Raw genomic sequence first — 18,080 nt, forward strand, 5'->3', positions numbered from 1 at the left:
GTCTGTCTGGTCACAGAAAAGGCTCAATTCCCTAGGCACATCCCAAAGGATAACTATGAAGGTCCTGTGCTTCTGCCCCAGCTTTGTTTCCGTAACACCAAACAAATCTCAGAAAGAGTCTTTCCAATCCTGGAGAGGAGGGGAGGAGAAGATTGTGCTGCTGTAGCATTTATAGTGTAGGCATATCCTAAATTACTCTTGATTTACAATTAGCCCCCTTGGGACTAAATTCTGCTCTCATTTAGATGGGTTTAAATCTGGAGTCACTTAATCAAAGTCAATATAATTACTTTGGATTTTCATTGCAAAATTTGCCCCCTAGATATACTACAGCTTTTACAGTACTGCACATAATTCCTACATTATTTGCAAGGTATGTTGTGTTGCTTGACATACAATACTGACAGTGTCTGAAGCTAGCCACAGTACAGATTCATTCTACACCAGATATTGGTCTTAGCCACAGATGGTGCTGATAGTTTATAAAATAAACATGAGACAGCATAAGTCCAGTAATTCATCATTGTTTGTCTTCAGATTGAAGTTACTTCAAGTCACTTATAATGATTTTTCAAAACCTGATTTTCACATAACAGCTTTGTGCCAGCAGGGGATCAGACAGCCAAGTTGGGACCCTGGGCAAGCGGTATGTGTGTTTGGGGGAAGTGCGGAGAGAGACTGGCCTCACGCTTCCAGAAGGGGTGGGACCTTCGGTGAAAGGAGAGGGGCTAGGGCAGACAGTTTTCTGCATTGCCTGGAATGTGTCACGCTGCCCCCACAGACTTTAGAGCCACCTGGAGATATCAACCAGCACTCCAGTGGTAATATAAAGGGGCCATGGCTCTGGGCACTTTAGAATCACTGGGCTCAAGAGCAATTGCCCCCTTTGCTCCTCCCTATTGGTGGGCCTCTGTGTCAGTTTTTGGAAAATGCAGGTTTCATTAGTTACAAATATAGGAAGCTCTGATTTTTACTTTATATTTACTTTTTATTTCAGATACAAAACCCCAAATCTTTGGAAGGAATCTATTCTGGCATTAGTGTGCATGGTGATCAATGAGAACGATGGAACAACATAATACTAACAACACTACTCTATAGAACAGGGGTTCCCAAACTTTTTCAGTCCCCATGCCCCTTTGGCTTTTAGTAAACCTTCCTGTACCCCCTATTCAATATGAAAGGAAATAAATTCTAGACTCTAGAATCCACAACTTTTTTCACTAACACTACTATTTTGGGAATATTTCAATTAGCATAATCTAGTTATTTACCAAATATTTCCCATACTCCCTTGACAAGCTTCTCGGACCCACTGGGGGTACGCATACCTCAGGTTGGGAACCCCTGCTATAGAACATACTGTATAGAGCAATTTGCATTTATTAAGGGACCACAGAAGAGGGAGGACTGAATGTATGAAAGCTAAAATTTGGCCTTTATATGTCTCCAAAGCTTACAGGAACAACTGGGAATAATGATTTTGAATTAAAATTAGTTCACCTGAACACAGAGTTGAAAGAACAAATTTTTGTAAACAAGAGGACCAAACTGAAATGAAACAAGGGAGATAGAAAGATGTTTCATTGACTAAGATTTTCACCAGAGATGAATATATGAAGATCTATGGTAATGCAGTATATTAACTTAAAATACATGGGACAAATCCCGAAATTCTTATGTGGATAAAACTCTGATTGACTTTCCTGGATGTTTTGCCTAAATAAAGAATGTATTATGATATAACTCTATATTTTTGAAGTTCTCAGCAACTTCTGATAGGTAATATTCTTATGTCAGGCATCACTGTGTGGCACTGATATTACATTTTCTAAGTGTGCAAGTAAGTTTGAACACTCTTAGAAAGACATGCTGTATTGCAGGTTTGGCATTACAAATAATTCTTTGTAGGGCAGGTAAAGGAGAGTAAGCACTGTACAGTTTTCTCTCTGAGGCTATGTCTACATTGCAACTTTTTGCGGCAGAAAAGATGATAATTAGCATGAGTTGTGATGTCATTAGCATATTTTCTATCGATACTTTTTGCGCGAGGGGTTTTTGCGCAAAAAGAAGTGCATGCCTACAGGAGAGGCATAAGGATCTTGTGCAAAAAGGGGTTTTTGCGCAAAAAAAGAAATGTCCACACTGTTTCTTTTTGTGCAAAAAACCCTTGCACAAAAAACAGCTCTAATATATTATGTAAATGAAGTGTGATAAAATGCTAATCAGTGCTTCATTTGCATATTCTCTGCCTGCAAAAGCCTGCAGTGTAGACAAAGTCTGAGTGGGGTAAATTCTTGAGACAGAGTTGCTCCCAGGAATCAGACATTGCTGAATTAAGATTTTAGGAAGAAGGGATTGCCCAGTAAGCTGTTAGAGCATCACATTTCAGGTGCAATGTCTATGTAAATAAATTGAGGTATTGTTAGAGTCCATCTACTCTGCTAGGAAGGGCAAGTTCCAGTAGATATACATAAGCTAGATCTGATCAAGCTAATGTACTAAAAATATCAGTGTGACCAGGGTGGAATGGATGGAGGCTCAGACTAACCATCTAAATAGAGTCCCATCTGAGATCCCAGGTATGTACCCAGACAGTTTGCCTGAGTCTTTCTCTGTGCCACCATGGCCACACTGCTATTTTTGCATACTAGCTTGGTCAGAGCAGGTGCTGTCTAGGGATGCATCTAAACTGTGATGTAAACCCCAGGGTTAGTAAAATTCAAGGTAGGAATCCATGGCTTTATTAATCTAGGGCATGAGTATCATTAATAGCTGCTGGTTAGGAATTGTTGAAACCCGGGAACTCAGCAGCCAGGTGTGAGAGGAATGCACAGAATGCAAGCACTTCCCCCTCACTCCCTTAGCATTTGGGAAATGGGATAAAAAGCTAGCCATATCCCAGAGTGCTTGACTGCTGCCTCCCTCCCCCATGCACCTGAAATGGCACCTCCCAGAGCATGAATCCAGAAGCATCTAAGCAATAGGGCTTGAAAACCTCAGGTCTTGGCTTGACTCAGGCTTGGATTCTTTGTGTACTTCCCCACTCCCAGCTCGCCCTGGCTCTAAGCCCTAGATTAGCACAATTTTTGTGTAGGCAAAAGGGGATTTAGATTTGAGCCTGAGTTTGACTCTTGGGCTAACATTGCAGTGCAGACATGCTTAGAGTATACCCAGATTCCTTGTCACAAATTTTTCACCCACTGGCAAGTTGACCTGGAAAGTTGACCACACATCTATGTTCCTCAGGAGAGGGGCAACTCTGGTGGCCAAATGATACATTGATGACAGAAAGGGCAACAATAAGTACAGCAGCATATCTTGTGTTCCAGAGATCAATCAGCAAAGGCAAAATTACTAGAGATGGTTGGAAAATGGAGTGCTGCTGCTGCTACCCATGCACAATTTTAACCATATAAAAAATAAGTTTATGAAAAAAATGAAAATTTCAGATTTTTGGTAAAAACACTAAAGGCTTGGATTTTCAGCCAATAAAAACTTTGGCGGGCTTTTGATGAACAATTGGAATTTTCTGTGGAAAAAAATTCCTTCAGATGAAACTTCAAATTTCCATTGAAAAAAGTTGAGGGGGATTTTTTTCATTTGTGTATTTCTGACACTCATATGTTTTAAAATATATTTGGGATGGAGATTCAGGCATAGCAACTGCTAGAGATAAACATATATTTAAGCAAGTCGGAGAGATAAAAACCATGTATCAATACAGCTTGTTATATGCCTTTATTATTTTCTGTTTATGAACATTCATATAGCAATATACTTAACTGCATAGATACTAGTTTTATTACAATAGCAGCCACAGTCCCTGATCAGAGTCAGAGTCCTGGTATGTCTAGACTAAGGTGCTATTTTGAAATACTGGAAGTAAGCCAAAATAGCAATGCCGCATCTTTAAACGCTCCCGCTATTTTCCAAAATAATGGGCGCACTATTCCGGCGTCCCTGTAACCCTCATTCCAGTAGGGTTAAGGGATTTGTCAGAATAGTGTCTTATTTTGAAATGTGATGCCAAATTTCAAAATAAGCTCTTTCAACATAGACTCGGAATAAGCTACGCATTTTGGAAATTGCATAGCTTATTCCGACAGAAGGATGCTGTCTACATGCACCTGTGTGCTGAATATAGCCCAAACTATGTAAGAAGCAATCCCTGCTCTAAAAACCTTATGTCCTAATTTTCTGAATGATTCCCAGAAGTGAATTTCTAACTTATAATACAGATCATATTAATAATAAACATTAAGTTCATTTCAGGTGTGAGCAGAAATAATTTATAACAATTAAGCGATCCAATCAGAGAACAGAAACAATATAAATGTGCATTATTAAACCAGTCCTAAAGTTTAAATAGTTCATTTTAAATGCTGAATATAAACTTCATGCTTACCAGAAAAATCTGAACAATCCTGGGCTCAACTGTGTTAATAAAAAAAAATCTGAACATGATTACAAGTAGTAAACAGATTTGTAAAAAATTGACATCCAACGTCACAGACAATTCACAAACAGAATAAAGAGTTTAAGTTCATTGAATATTTTTCCACTATGAATAGTTTGGTTGGTTGCACACAGAGAAAAGATCAATAGTCTGCAGGCAAGGATCAATATTCCCCTAAAATAGTCTTCATCCCTGAATTTGTGGGAACAGGTATTATGTTTTATAGACTAAGCTTCTTTAGTTTCTTAATTGGCCTCTTCAAAAGACCTCTGAAGCCTTTGCTCTTTCCTCTGGCAACCTATATGAACCCTGTGACTGACTTTTCTTTTTCTTCTTTTTCTTTTAGCTTTCTTCCCAGGGAAAGCACTGAAGTCAATACTAGACTTCTGATAGGTTTCAGACAGTAAGTGAATAGATACACACATTAGAAATTCACCCAACACAAGTCCAATAGTCAATCACCACCCCTACTAGTAGCTGCAGTACATGCAGAGTTTTCATTTATATAGCTAAATTTAATGTTCAATTTGCCGCCATAGCAGCAACGCTGTTCTTAAGTGGATCTGTTCTCCACTGACAGAGACTTTAATTTTATCTTAAACTTTTGCCTATTGTAACACACATGCTATCTTATTTTCTCTGCATTTTAATTTGGATTTATATGAAACCTGCATACTTTCAAAAACCTGGAATATAAAACTGACCTTTGTTTAAATCTCCGTATGTCTTCCTGAAGGCTGACACTTGTTATGCTCTCTAATGAGATAGTTTGTAGTTTTCAAACTTTCCTTGTACTTAAATCTCCCTAAATGTGAAGCTCAAAACTCATAGGCTACAAATAGCTTTCCCAACATCAAATTTCCAATCAGATCCATTTCTCACCTCATCTTTTAAAGTTGATTTTGCTGCCTGTGACCTTCTAGTTCTCACTTTTGCTACCTATACTTGATAAATGGTAATAAAGTGGGTTGTACCCATGAAATCTTATGCCCAAATAAATCTGTTAGCCTTTAAAATGCCACAGGACTCCCCAGTGTTTTTCCACAAGCTTAGTTTTGTATATAATAAAAACCATAACAATATTACTTATTTTTTCCTTTTCCAGTTACACCTGTTTTGTTCAATTATTCCAAGATCATGGAACTTGATGTGAGTTGTATATGACAAGGATTAAAAGATGACACATATTTATGATAGTTATAAGAACAACTTTTACTATAGTTTTGTGTGATATACATGAAATAGTAATACAGTAGACTTCCGATAATCCGGAACCTATGGGACCTAGGTGGTGCCGGATTATCAGATATGCTGGACTATTAGGAGGTACTGTAAGCTGATTATATATATATACTGTATACATTATATACTGTATATAAAGTGTTCTTAACCCTTTTTATTGTACATAGTGTATACAGTATACTGTAGTTTTAGGTTTAAGCCTTTTTTACCCTTTTTGCTCAGTTCAGCTGCTGCCGCTGTTACCTTGTAACTCATTTTTTGCCGAAGCTCACTCACTAGGCTCTTGCCATTTTGATGCCATACTATCAGGAGTACCGGATTATTAGATGCTGGACTATTGGAGTTTTACTGTACATAGAAATGCTACTAAGAAGCATTTTTGAAAAAAATAGAACAAAGCTATTGTATTGGCAATACTAGCTGAATAAGTGCTTCTATGAACAGTAAAAACAGCTCTTTGCTAGACACTTGGATTTTGTTTATCACTTTGCCAACAGCTGGAGAAACAGTGGTCTAATCTACAAGCAAACACAAAAAAATACACACTTTAATAATACAGAGCAGAGCGCCAATTCCAGTATAGTTAAGGACAAATTTTAGAGGAGCTTTCCATCTAAACCAGGGGTTCCCAAACTTTTTGACACGGGGACCAGTAAATCCATTCATGAACTTTTGGAGGACCGGTAATGTTCATTTGCATATTTGCATATTCATTAATCAAATGATGAATATTCAAATAAGTTGTTTCTGGTCCTCCCAAAATCCCCAGTGCCAGCTTTAGCAAAGCTTTTGATATGGTCACCCACAATATTCTTGCCAGCAAGTTAAGGAATATGGATTGGATAAATGGACTGTAAGACAAAAAGGGTTTCCCAAACTTTTTACTTTAGTTGGAACCCTTTTTTTTCCCCATACTGCTTTTTGCAGCACAAAAATATAAACACATAAAAAACAAACTGAGAAAATACCAGACATACAGGCAGTCCCCGGGTTACGTACAAGATAGGGACTGTAGGTTTGTTCTTAAGTTGAATCTGTATGTAAGTCGGAACTGGCATCCAGATTCAGCCGCTGCTGAAACTGACCGCCAGTTCTGACTTACATACAGATTCAACTTAAGAACCCCAAGTTAGCTGCTGATGAAACTGATCAGCCGCTGATTCCAGGAAGCCCAGGGCAGAGCAACTGTGCCTCAGGCTTCCTGTAGTCAGCGCTGGTCAGTTTCAGCAACGGCTGACTTGGGGACGCCTGGGGCAGAGCAGCTGGGGTGCTGCTGGGTTGCTCCAGTAGCGCCGCTCCTCGGCACTACTGGACCAACCCAGCAGCACCCCAGCTGCTCTGCCCCAGGGTCCACAACAAAAGCCTGGTCTGCTGGGGGGGGTCACACTAGCTGCGCCCCCCCCAGCAGACACGGGGAGCAAAGCCGCAGCGGCGGGGTGCCTCGCCTCTGAGGCTTTGCTTTGGCGTGGGACCCGCTTTGCTCCCGGTGCCCCTGGTCTGCTGGAGACGGTCCCCAGCAGACCAGGGGCACCGGGAGCAAATCCGCAGCCGCAGCGGGGTCCCGCGCTTCTGAGGCTTTGCCAGAGCAAAGCCTCAGAAGCACGGGACCCCGCCACGGCTGTGGGTTTGCTCGCGGTGCCCCTGGTCTGCTGGAGACCTTCTCCAGCAGACCAGGGGCACCGCGAGCAAACCCACCGGGGCTGCAGCTTTGCTCCCAATGCTCCTGGTCTGCTGGAGACGGTCCCCAGCAGACCAGGGGCACTGGGAGCAGCTTTTCTCGCCCCGGAGTTCCAGGTGGCTGACCGCTGCCTGTGAGCTCCGGGGCGAGAAAGCCCCGTTTGTAAGTGCGGATCCGACGTAAGTCAGATCCGCATAAGTCGGGGACTGCCTGTATAACTTGTCTGGTATTTTCTCATTAGGTAAGTTGTATTATTACTAGATGTATCAGTTTGTAGTTTCGAACTGCCTGGCTGGTAAATGTGCTCAGGCTGCATGAGTGTGTCTACCAGCCAGACAGTTCACAACTACTCAAGGGGTGTGTGTGTGTGTGGGAGGACAATAGAATCCCCGGGCTGGACTAACTCATGCTTTGTGCTTTGCGGGGCGGAGGGGGGAATGGGTGCAGCACCCCAAGATCTACATATGGCCAGGTCAGTCCCACTCCCCGCAAGCTGATTCATTCCTTCCTCCTGCTCCCCCCGCTGCGCCTCTGGCCAGCCCCACTTACCCCAACCCCCTCCCAGGCAGCCAGTTCTCCCCCACTTCTCCTCCCAATCTCCCTTGGCCAGCCCCGCTGCCCGCGTCTAGCCCTCCTTCTGACAGCCGCTTCTCCCCCCGCCCCATCTTCCCCGGCCAACTCCCTGCCCCCAATCTCGCACCCCCCAGCAGCCCTGCTTCCACCGGCCCCCCAAACTCCCTGCTCTGATTCCCCCCATCCAGTGCTGCTACTGGTGGCCAGCTCTCCCCTCCTCCTCACCCCAGAATCCCTTGGCACCTGCACCTTCCCTTAGCCCGGCACCCTCCTGGTACCTCCCCCTTACCTTATTGCCCCTGCCCCCTTTTTCCCTGATACCCATCCCCTCACCACTCTCTGCCCCATTCCCCTCCTGCCCCTCTGTGCCCTCACACATGACTTGCTCCATCTTGACCTTCCTCATGCCCACCCCTTCTTTCAATCCTTCTCCCAGCATCTCCTCTCCCAGCCCCCAATGCCCTTCCCCTCCTATCCTCTCCCAGCATCATCCTGCCCCCCCTCCCACTGACACTCCCCTCCTGCCCTTTCCCTCGTTGTCTGCACTTGGCCCCCTGGCATTTGTCTCTCTCTCCTGCACCCTGTCCCTTGGTGCCTTCCCCTCCCCCTCCCCAAACCCTTTCTCCTTCCCCACCTGCCGCCTCCTCACTTCAACCCAAGCCTGCCGCCGCAGCTGCCCAAGCCCGTTCCCTACCTTTTGCCTTCCATATTGCGGGGCCAGAAGCCGCGCTTAGGGCCCAGAGGCTGAACCCAGAGCCAGCGTGGCCCTGCCACGTGCCTCTGAAGAGTTTTAAAATCCCGGGCCGTGATGTCACTTCATGCCAAGGCATCCTCCATGCCCACGTGCAATGCCACGCATGGGCAGCAGCAGGCGGTGAGGAGGAGCCACGCACGGCGGGGATGTTCTGGGGCGGGGTAGGAGGACGCGCGGGGGGGAGGGGGAGAGCCGGGCTCACGCCCGCTCCCACTCCAGGCAGAGCTGGGGGAGAGACCCAGCTCCACATATTGGTGGAGCAGGGCCCCTGGCTTTGTAACCCACCTGCACTTCTGGGTTCAGGGGCACGGGGCCCGAATCGGCCTAAGGCCGGCCTTGCCGGCAGCCACCAGGCATACTGAGGCCCATAGTTTGGGAAATGCTGATCTAAACAAAGTAAGACACGAAAAGTGTGTGGTGGCTGGTGATGCACATTTGAGGCTTCTCCTTTTGCCTCATTGTGGCTTAATCCTGCATTCTGTAGGTACCCACAGCTCCACTGGTCTAATGACTGTTCAATGCCTCTGACTCTTGTCTGTTAGAAAATTTAGCACGTCAATCAGAACTCAGCTTGTCTAAATTACAAAACTGACTTCAATGGAAACGTGCTACTTTACACCAGTGGAAGATCTGACCCTCTGTCTGAAGTAGAGTATCTCAGCCACATATTAAACAAGTTGCTTAAGACCATGCTGAAATCCATACTTTACATTTTTTGTGTCATTAAAGATTTATCACTTGGACTTCTTTGCAGTCCTTTATGTTATATTGTTTCCGGTCTTTATAAAAGTTAATTAATTAGATTACAAAGTCAGATACAAGAGAAGACAAAAAATGTCTTACCCAAAGACAACCCCTAAACTAGTTTGATTATGCTACAGTACATTGTTTGATACAGACATGGAAGTATGGGAAATTTAACATTATAGAAGTAACCAATGTAAAATATTACAAAAAATGCCTCAGTGCTGATGAAAGATAAGATAATGAAAATGAAACACTCCAATTTCCATGGGAAAGGAACTTCAATCATTAGTAGCAAATTATTATTCATAAATAAAGAGATAATGACTAGTGGAATGCATAGTAATAATAACTGAAAGACACTTTAAATCTTTATGAAATTTGCAGAGTAAAATTTCATCTGTAATTAATAATCTCATTTAATTGAACTAATTACTTTGGAATGCTCATAAATTTAATCAGAAAATAGGCAACCCCTTTAAACCTCACTGGAGTAATACAAGAAAGAAAAATGTCTCATAGACAAAGAGAAATCTTCATGTTTCAGGTGACAAATATTACATTTATTATATAATGAAATGAAAAATCAAAGCAATCTCTTTCCCTTTTAAGACTGTTTTAAGACTGGATTACCTATGTCTGAAGAATATAAGCATAAGAATCTAACCTAATGACAGCATTTGTGAAAGTGAGAAGTTTACTGGATAATTAAATATAATTCATCACCAGTTGAAGGCTAATTAAATGTCATAGTGTAAAAACCCATTTCTAAATAAGTGACTGAAATGTGTAATAAAGAACATTTGCATTATTAATAATTATGTTTGATATTGATAATAAGACTGATTCATGCAAGCAATTTTAACCTAAGCAATTCAAACATCAGTTTTACCATCTCTGGCAGCTTTGTTACAGCAGTGCTCTGAGCAATGTTTTTTAAATCAAGATTTAAAACATTCAAAACACATTAAATTAAGTTCTTCAGTGTATGTGGATGTGTGTGGCGCAGATATTTAGAATAATTAAATCTGACAATTCCTTAATTTTCTTGATAATTCGTATTCTGACTTTTGAGAAAGCAATGAAAATTTAAAATATTCCTTGAAATATTTACATATATAATACATACATCTCTGAAATCTCACGAGGAAATTTAATGCTATATTTCCTCTCCATATGTGTAAAGCACCTCTACACACACACACATAATCCAATGTTTTAAAATTCTCTTGTAACTAACGTATTTTGCTGCCTAATCTACATATTTTCTAAGTGCAAAAATCATAAAGGAAAAGTTCACACAAGTCAGGAAATGCAGAATTGAGGTTGAAAGTTCCACCTCAACTCTGCCATTTCATTTCTTACATTAAAGTCCCAACTCTCCTCACTCAAATATGGACCTAATTTTAAGCACATGAACCTTTTACTTGACTTCAGTGGCACTACTCACACTGAAAGGGCTCGTCTACACTGGCCCCTTTTCCGAAAGGGGCATGTTAATTTCACAGGTCGTAATAGGGAAATCCGCGGGGGATTTAAATATCCCCCGCGGCATTTAAATAAAAATGTCCGCCGCTTTTTTCCGGCTTTTAGAAAAGCCAGAAAAGAGCGTCTACACTGGCCCCGATCCTCCGGAAAAAAAGCCCTTTTCCGGAGGATCTTATTCCTACTTCAAAGTACGTATTCACTGGCAAATGTATTCACTGGCAAAGTAGGAATAAGATCCTCCGGAAAAGGGCTTTTTTTCCGGAGGATCGGGGCCAGTGTAGACGCTCTTTTCCGGCTTTTCTAAAAGCCGGAAAAAAGCGGCGGACATTTTTATTTAAATGCCGCGGGGGTTATTTAAATCCCCCGCGGATTTCCCTATTACGACTTGTGAAATTAACATGCCCCTTTTGGAAAAGGGGCCAGTGTAGACGTATCCAAAAGGTCTGCTCATTGTGGCCTAAAATATCATTTCTATCATTATAAATTATTTGCCAGTGAATACATTCTAATGGAAAATATTCTGGAAACTTGAATAGCATGTGAATGCATTACATTAAAATAAAGAGAAGGTCATCTTCATATTTTACTTGATGTTTAAGTTTAAATGAAACCTATAATAGGAAGCAAATTGGATCAATACAATTTCAGAGAACAAAAGGAAGATGTACTTCCACTAAGGAAAAAGATCCCATCAACAAACATCAGTCTTAGAATTTAGAGGGTTGAAACCCGGTTTGTGATCTGTGTCCCCATCCTAGCAAAAAATAGGACTATGTAGCACTTTAAAGACTAACAAGATGGTTTATTAGGTCATTCATGCTTAAATTTGACACTTTTCACCTAGGTCTTAACAAGGACGCCAATTATCTTACCCATTACAAAGATAGCTTCCCCAATTATCACCTCTAATATCATTAGCTCACAGACATTTACCTCCCTCCTCCCATCCCCCTTTTGTTCTGAAATTTGATTTGTCCCTTTAATATGTGTTCAATCTTTTTATTATATCCTTTGGTAATTATGGTCATGCCAATTTTCTTCCACTATTTGATCTGAGGAAGTGGATCTGGCCCATGAAAGCTCATCACCTAATAAACCATCTTGTTAGTCTTTAAAGTGCTACACAGTCCTGTTTTTTGTTTCATCTAGGCCAGACTAACACGGCTACATTTCTATTCCCATCCTAGCAGTATGAGATTAGAAATCCATTAAGCAGAAAAAAGAGAAAGGAATTTCCTACATCTCCATTCATGGTGTTCCCAACTGACTGTTAAAAAAAAAAGAAAAAAAGAACAAAGCTATTGTCAGGAAATGCAGTAGATTGAAAAAGTGCACTCAGAAGTGGTGCTGATATTCTGAGAGTGTAAAGTGTGTTTCCACATTGCTAGTTTCAAACCATCAGCTGTGGTGGAAAAGAATATAACTACACCCATAACTTGTTTCATAGTCTTGTTAAGTTATTTAATGGTATTGGTGGCACTACATCTTCCTCACACAATAACTAGTAAGTTGGATGCTGTCTGAACCATTTCATTGTACGTTGTACACCTGCTTATAAAGAGCCAACATCTGGTCCTGAACAAAGAGTAAATTTCACATTCTATTGCATTTTTGCTATTGTTCAGCTGTGGAGGGTTTTCAGCAAAACCTACTCAATAGATACCAGAATGATGGCTTACATTGTGGACAGCAGATGCCTCTTTGTCATAGGTTAATACCGAAGTTTCCCATTGGAAAAGTGATTTCTTTCACACTGCTGATTTTCTTCTGTTACTGATAAGACAGTTCTTTGGAGGATTATACTGTGTGCATTTCAAAGAGGGATTTTCAATATCTCTCATGCAAATTAAGCCAACAGCAATCCTAGAGCCTATGGTCCATCAATCTAGGCATAAAGCAACTATAGTGAAGTCAAAAAGAGTGTAGTGACTCATTAAGTCATACTAAAAACTTGGCAGAGGTTTAGTAAAGTAGGTATGCTCAAGAGTGATTTTTCAATTACAGGTAACTTTTTTCATTTTTTTCTCTTTCTCTCTAAATTAAGCAAATCACTACTCTATAAGAAGACTCTGGGAAAAATATAGCCCTGCTGTAACTGAATGCTTTTTCCATTGAATTGTGGTTAGAAAACTGATGTGATTGGTAAAATAGTGTAACTTACATTCATTTTGCATCCAGTTCACCACTGTTACACAGACTGAATGCCAGATCAAGGCAAATCATTCTATTGTATTGCTTATTCCATCTGATCAATTAGACTGCCATTTAAGTCTCTGCAGAACTTCCTCCATGCCCAGCCAAGTTCCTACCTGGAGCAACGCCTGGAAAAATGTGGCTAGATTTATTTAAAATGATGGAAAAAGTGTAGAACATATTTTGGCAAGTAACACACAAGGAATGTCCAACCCTGAAGGATAAATGGTCTGAGAACCACAAAACTTTTAGTGCATGATATCAGGGACCACATAACTAGACAGTGCATTCCAGGTTAGCACATTGGCTATTTACAACTCCAGCTTTCTGTGCACTAACTGTCCAGACAGGCAAGCCCATATAGATAAGCCCCTCTTATTTCATGAGGGTGGGTGAAAATAGGACATTTGGATGGAAAATGTTTTAGAACCTTCACTATGAGAGGTACTAGGAGTTCCACTCATTAATATATATAATATTATACAGGCAAGTAATGCCATTGCTGAGTTGTCATCTCTAATCAAATTTCCCTAGGAATTGCCAAGGTGGATATGAGTCAGAATGAACAGAGCACAGTCACAGGAGAGAAAGTCCCTTTCACAGCCCACTTCAGAAAGAAATTACTTTAATATTATAATAGAAGATCTATCTGGCATTGCTCAGGTCCTTAAATAAGTTTTGTTTTTCTTCATTTAAATCATTGTTCTGGGTGGTGCTGGGGGTGAGGGGTTCAGTACGCAGGTTACCCTCTTTGTTGAAAAGCCGCATAAACCTCCTTTTTTGACGAAGAGAGGCTTTTTGACAAAGTGGCCGGTTCACCAAAAAAGCCGCTTTCGAAAGTGCGATCAGAAGATATGCAAATTCCCACAGAATTTGCATATCTTCTTTTGACCATTCCCTATAGTCTAGAGGAACCCTATATGAGCCCAGAGAGAGGAATACCCGAGCCCTCTCTCACTGCAGCAGCGTGGGGCCAGGTGAAAGTTGAAAGTACTTCGCCACTGCTGCTCCAGCTCTAGCAGGCACAGCCATGGAAGAGATGCATGTCCTCTGAAAGGAGAAAGTACAGATTCAACTGCCACCTCTGCTCCCAGCCAGACTGAGAAATGGAGCAGACAGTGCGCTTTCCACTCGCTCCTTAATGAAGGGGAACAGCAAGTAATGCTCCCATATGAATGGGGAGCACGGAAGCTGTGTCCCCCCCCTCCCAGCCCGCCCCAAACGGTAGAGTAGGAGGCTCAGGACTGAGGCAGTCCCGACAAGGATTCAGTCTCTTTTCTGTATGGTTTTATGCATCTCAGTATGCACTGGAGGAATGGGAGCTCCCAACAAAACCCTTACCTTGCTTTAAATTATGATAAAAAGGAGCTGCATACCAATTTGCTGGTCCTAGTTCTTACCATTTAGGAGTTCTTGAACAAACAGATGGACAGACTCGCTTGCTAGTTCAGAAGCTCACTCTCTCATTTTTATATATATTATATATTCTCTCTCTCACACACACACACACACACACACACGTCATGGTTTACTTTATCTCAATTATATAGTGATTTCTCTAACAACAGCTGCTCACGGCACTATTGTTATAATTTAAAGAGAAGGGGTGAAAACCAATTTCAGATCTTCCAAAGTGGAGATTTCGGTGCCTTTGTTCTTCAGTTTATTACTCTTTTTCTTAGGCTCATGTCTGATTTCTGCTGTCAGCCCTGCTTGCTGTTTTCTGACGTAACCTGGCTCATCATGATAGAATATAGAGTTTTAATCTGTTGCTGTTATTTCCTCCTCTCATACTGAAACAAAGTTTCAATGAAAGTTCAAGGCAAAATTGTCTAGGAGAGCACAAGCCTTAGAGACAGAAAGAATGGACAAAGTAGAAATTAAAAGAAAAAACTTCAGGTGGAAAAAATAATTCCAAAAGTGAGATGATATACCAAAATAAACTTTGACAAAATGTGGATGAAAATGGAATTTATTACATTCAACTGTCTGTGTCCCATAGGCCTTTGAATGCAATGGGCATGAATTCCATTTATGAGGATAAACTCTTTTTTCACTTATGCTGAAGTCAATAGAGTTACTCTGGACAAACTGTGATGTAATTAAGGGCAGAATTTGACCCATGATGTCAATAGGTAATGTTAGATAATACTGAATTTGTTACAGAATATGAAGGTCTTCTGAACTGTAAACTTCAAACTGACCTTAGGGCTAAGCAATTTTCTGACAATTATTTGAATTGACTAGACCTTTTTCCAAAGTAATATACACTCACAGCTGAAGCACGATGCCCTATTTTCTGTTTCCCCTATCTATACTCTCCATATCACTGTCATTTTAGTGCAAACTGCATTCTTTGGCCAGAAAACCATGTTGGGAGCAAAAGAGGAGAGGCGAAGTAGAACTCCGAGGTTCTTCTTCCAAAAAAATCTCTGAAATATTCTATTTGGCAGATGGGGTTTGGGGCATGGTTTTTCCCCAGACTTCAAGAAACCCCCCTCGTTTACCTCCCCAACAACAGAGTTGCTACCACAGCACTGTATTCACTTGCATGAGTACTCCTTGTGAGAATGGAAAGCACACAGTACCCCACCATAAGCTTGGCTACCTCTTTGCAGATGCAGATCCTGGATTCCATAAAGAAATGCCAAGAAGGGAGCTTGTGTAACCCCATGACACCGCCCCCACAGATTCCATGAGGACAGAGGGCCAACAGTTTATGAACAGGTTCCCTGTTAGTTTGATCTGGAGGTAGGGAAGTTTGAATTGTACCATTTATGACTATTTTATCTTTGATTCCAATCAGTACCTCTATATCTCTTTAGGGCTATGTCTAGACTGCAGGTTTCTTTTGGAAGAAGCTTTTCCAAAAGAGATCTTGCAGAAAAACTTCTTCTGAAAGAGTATCCACACACCAAAAGTGCATCAAAAAAGCTAACTGCCTTTTTGAAATATAGCGTCCACTTTGATTGGATGCTATTTTGCACAATTGCTGTGTGGATGTAAGTGTAGTTTTTCTGGAAAAATGACCAGTTTTCCGGAAAAACTGCAATATAGACATACTCTAGAACCTAGTACCAATAAGTTATCCAAAACTTCTGAAGTCTTCTTTTTTCTCTCATATCTGAGTCATCCTTCTGACATATTTCTAATCCCTGCCTCTGCCACTTCTGAGTTTCAGAATCCTCCCCTCCCCCACCAGCTGTCTATGGTTTCTCTGAGGGAGAGTCCCTCCCCTCTCATCAGATTTTGTTGCCTTCATCAGAAAGATATGTGCATTTCCATGGAAGACAAAAAGATTATTTTATTCATATATTAGTACAATTCATACTTTAAATGAATAAAGTGCTAAACAATTTATAGAAATGACATTTACATAAAGAACATAAAAACGGCTATACTGGGTCAGACCAAAGGTCCATCTAGCCCAGTATCTTGTCTTCTACAGTGTCCCAGAGGAAATAAAAAGAACAGGTAATCATCAAGGTGACCCATCCCCTGTCGCTTATTCCCAGCACCTGAAAAACAGAGGTTAGGGACACCATTACTACCCATTCTGGCTAACAGCCATTGATGGACCTATTCTCCATGAATTTATCTAGCTCTTTTTGAACCCTGTTATAGTCTTGGACTTCACAACATTCTCTGGCAAGGAATTCCACAAGATGACTATGTGTTCTGCAAGGGAGTACTTCCTTTTGGGTATGTCTACACTACAGCGTTATTTCAAAATATCTTATTTTGAAATAGTTAATTTGAAATAAGTTATTTTGAAATAACGCGTCTACACACAAAATGCATTTTGAAATAGCTTTTTGCTATTTTGAAATAGTGCGTCTACACTGAGTGGATGCTGAATCGCATTTAAGGCCAGCCGGAACCAGGTCCGGAAGGGCATCAGGTCAGGAGTTACTTTATGTGGAAGCTGCCTGCTGCTATCTGAGGCCTATGCTTAAAGGAACCCCCCGGACAGCCGGTTCTCAGCTTTTCCTGCTTGCTTGCGTACCTCAATGAGGGACAGCAAAGCATTTTGTCTCTGTATGCTCTGGTTGCCCTCACTCGGGACACCACAGCACTCTGCAACATGGAGCCAGAGCTGCCCCTGGGCACTCTGGTGCTTCTCGTGGACACGTTACTGTGAGCCTGGCTGCACTTTCTGCAGCCTGCCATCCAGGAGGTCCCATCAGGGAGTTGTCAGTATCCAGGAGGCCCTGCAGGAGAGCTTCCACCCAAGGAGCACTAAGAGCCTCCTTGGTCTGCCCCACTGGGGGCTTGTGCCTCATTCCTCCCTCACGTCCTTCCACTCACCCCTCCCTAACCACCCTTCCTGATTTCAAATGAAATACATGTATTTTCATGAATACAAACTCTCTTTATTTAACAAAACTGGGGGGGGGAATGAAACTTTGGTGAGACTGGGGAAAGGAGGCGGAAGAGGAGAGAAGAGAGGGTGGGAGAGGGGAGGGGGAAACCTGGAGGAGTGAGCTGGAAGGGGAAAGCAAGAGGAAGAAGGGGGAGAGGAAGATAAGGGCTCAGGGTTGGGGGTCTCGCTGGACCAACTTGATTTACATGCAAACCTGCTCCTGGGTTTGCATGTGGCCGTTGGTTGCCAGGCTTGGAGCTCTCCTGCCATAGACAGCCCCGTTCTTTCGTCTAGTGTGGAGATCATGGATGTTGGGGGCATCCTGCCCAAACCTGAATAAGGTCCATGATCTCCACCCTGGACCGGGAAGGGTGCCTGCCATCTCCGGACCCAGGCAGGCTCCTGGGAGCTGGCAGACTGCTTCTGGGGAGCAGTGGAGGGCTGGCTGCCAGTGACTTGCTGGCTCATGTTTTGGGGCCACTGGGTCAGAGGCAGTGACTGCTGACTCTGGGCTGGCAGGCTTGGAGCTGGCACCAGGGAGTGTCGCCAGAGTCAACCCCTTTAAGGGCTCCAAGGAGGGGAAAGG

At 42.2% G+C, this 18,080-nt stretch overlaps 1 long non-coding RNA gene across 1 annotated transcript in view; it reads right to left on the reverse strand.

The window, feature by feature from the left end:
• Positions 1 to 16,423: 16,423 nt before the first annotated feature.
• The window catches only part of LOC142829742 (uncharacterized), a 78,927-nt gene continuing 77,270 nt past the window's right edge, over positions 16,424 to 18,080 (reverse strand). The window contains exon 3 of the long non-coding RNA XR_012904484.1: positions 16,424 to 16,649. This is a non-coding gene — a long non-coding RNA (uncharacterized LOC142829742). The remainder of the gene's footprint in view (positions 16,650 to 18,080) is intronic.

Source organism: Pelodiscus sinensis, chromosome 6 (genome assembly GCF_049634645.1).
Source record: "Pelodiscus sinensis isolate JC-2024 chromosome 6, ASM4963464v1, whole genome shotgun sequence".
Classification (NCBI taxonomy): Eukaryota; Metazoa; Chordata; order Testudines; family Trionychidae; genus Pelodiscus; species Pelodiscus sinensis.